The sequence below is a fragment of the Symsagittifera roscoffensis genome, chromosome 5 (genome assembly GCF_963678635.1).
Source record: "Symsagittifera roscoffensis chromosome 5, txSymRosc1.1, whole genome shotgun sequence".
NCBI lineage: Eukaryota > Metazoa > Xenacoelomorpha > Acoela > Convolutidae > Symsagittifera > Symsagittifera roscoffensis.
In genome coordinates, this window is record NC_087066.1 from 58,346,898 (window position 1) to 58,350,162 (window position 3,265).

Here is a 3,265-nt window from a genome sequence, read left to right on the forward strand (position 1 = left end):
ACTGTGAAATTATTTTGAGCTTCCTAAAACTAAAGAGTTTCAAAGTTGAGTGAAAGAAAAACATAATGAAGTGGCATTGATAGCGGGACCCCGACAACTCGTAGCAAAAAAATCACAACAAATACAAATCGTAATATAAACATCATTACGAGGCCAAACTAAGCACTGGATAGGCGCACAATTTTGTGTCTGTTTTTTTCGTGGATTCCAGAGACAAATCTTTAAATATTTTCCAAAAATTAAGTGGAATCCAATTACAAAATTTCAGTGGATTCCGCGCACAAATAGCTGTAACGTAAATTTGTGGGCACATTGATTTTGTTGCGGATTCCGCAAGGAGTGAATATAGGTAGTTGTTCCGGATTCCGCAAATGTAAACGGATTTTGCAAATGTTAGTGGATTCCGCAATTTTATGCGGAATCCGCTTACAATTTGCGGAATCCGCTTACAGTTTGCGGAATCCGCTTACAATTTGCGGATTCCACCTACAGTTGCGGATTCCGCGACAGCTTAAGTTTACTAAACACACATATATTATGGTTATTAGATGTTCATGGATTCCACAAACTGGTTCCGGCAAAGTTTTGGAGGATTTTGAGCAACACACTGTCTTAGCTATTTGTCCGTGGAATCCAAAACAGCAGAAAAGATCAATGAAAAATAGCTGTGTTGCGGAATCCGTGACAAATCTGATTTTTGCCTGTTGCGGAATCCGCTTACAATTCACAAAAGGCACAGTTTGGCCTCGTTATGATTTCGCAAAAAAAACGACAACCTGAAACGTTTTTTTTTCTTCAAAATCTAAGAAGTTCGGTTCAAGGTCACCGGTGAGAGTAGAACCGTCTCTAAAGTTCTACTTTTTGTCGGTAATCTTGCAACAAGCTGGCGTGACGGCTGCGCTGAGTACATTGCGAGTTGACTTTTAAGTTTGTAATTTAAACCAAATTTCAGTGGTGGTCAACTTTAAGAAGAACAATCAAACTTAACTTTCCAGTTCGAATTAAGCTTAAAAAAGCTTCAATAGGACAAGATAATATATCTGATTTTGATTGCATAATGAAAAAACTACTGAGCATAAAGTTCCCACTTATTGTGTGGTGGGATCAAATCAGGCATGACAAAGATTCGCACAATTTAATGACTCAGCAAATCAAAATTTAAGGGACGCAAAACTTCTTGGACTTAATTAGTTAGGAAACGAATTTTGATGAAACAAAAAAGATTTGCGAGGACGTAAAAAAATGGAGTCATAATTGATTTTATAAAAACTGAAAACAGACTTCTTTTTGTTTGGGCAGTCCGATTTACATTATACACTTTAACAAACAGAAAAATTTCAATTAGAAGCCCTTCGGGGTGTAAAAACTACAAAGCTTATTATAGTAGAAAAATATCAAAATGGGACATTTCTTGCAATAACATTTTAACCTTTGAAGCCTCATGGTACTGCTGGTTTCATAGCAAGAATAGTGCAAGCATCGTGAGTGTATGAATGATAAAAAAATTTAATAAGAATAATTTAAGTCATTGAATGCAACGACTTACAATCTTAAAAATCAATCATTGAAAATGCTAATGCCTTTTTTGAACTTTTTTCCATAATCGGATTTTAATGTGCTTTCAAGTCAACAATTGCTCTCCCTTATGCTGTTGAAAAAATGTCGCTCATTGCTGAATTGAATTAGAGATTCCAACAAATACCTCCACTGTTCCATCAAAATCATGCGATAACTGAAGTACAGCGAAATTCAGTACGAAAACTTCACTGACAGAGGTTACACTAGAAAATCAACTAAAAAGAGGAAACTTAGGTTTTGCTAACGAGCAATTCCGAGAGTAACGAAGCTTTTCGAGACGTTAAAATTGTGCAGTTACTATTGTTACTTCATTTAATTTACCAATCAGGAGGGAAATAACATTCCCGGCAGTGAAGAAGACGAGGAAGGGTCTATTGTTGAACTCTGAAACTTTTTTATTATTATTATAATTTTTCTACCTGAAATTAAGTTATTTAACAAAAATTATACAACAAAGTTTTTCAATAGCAAATAACTGTTCCCTAAAAGCCTCAATAGCAAAAAGGTCAAGCATTGTTGTAGCATACGCCACAAAAGTACATAACGACGGCGAGCATAAATTAACACTATAACGTTTGGCTAGCGTCAGAATAAATTGTCACTTGATTTTCAACGTCTCTACAAAAGCCAATTTAGAGCAATCTTTGATTGCTGTCAAGGTCAGATTGGGTCGACAAGTATATGTCACAGTCTAGTTCAAAGACTAGCGACCGAACTATGCAAACTAACTAGTAACATGCTGGTAACCGTGAACTCATGGTTGGGTCTCGGTATCCCCAGACCACGAGGTCACTCTTAACAACATGACTGATAATAACTTTGCTATTAGTTTTCTTCAGATGGGAAAAAAATTTATCCCTCGAGGATGGATCTAATTTTTCTAACTTCTGGCTCCTCATGATCGGTGACTGAAACAAAATGTTGTTTTTTAAGTTAAAGATAATTTAATGCAGCTCCAGTCCCGATTTCATTGACAGACATTTCTTGGTCGCTGATCTTCATTGAATAAGCGTCCTCTTCGCTTACGGGAAGGGTTATCTCATTAAACTCAGCTCTGCCCGATCGGTACGTCTCGGAAGGCTTCTTTTCTCTCGAAACCACTCGTTCGCAAATTCTGAGTTTCTGCTTCTCAGTTTGTCCAGTCAAATCTCTGTCAGTGAAACTTGTCGTTCTGAATTTCGCAGTCTATCAGTTGTCGCTAAACAAAAAGTTGTCACGTGCCATGACAAGGGCAACCAAAAAACTCTAAGAAACCTTTACTTTTTCTGTTATTCTTCATTTATCAGTTCTTTCGATGAATAAAGCTCTGAAGTTCCGTATCTCGTGTATCGTGTTCTACATTTTTGATTAAAATTGCAGAGCTTTCTGGTCGAACGGCACATTTTTCTCAGCATTTTCTCACCACAAGTTTTTTTCAGAATCCAAAAAACGTGTAAAAATGCTTTGATACGATATTTTGGACCTTCTAAATTTTTTCTACAATTTAAAAAAAATGGCAATGAAAAAACAAAAATGTGGCATAGTTAGTTCCCACTTCGTCTAGTGGTCATAAGAACTACTTGCGAGTGATTCTGAATGTTGTATAATTTTATTACACTTGATAAAACTGACCAAAATAATAGTTTTACTTGATTCATAATTAAACAGTTTTATTTTTCAACGATTTGCCACCTGTAATTTTTCGCGT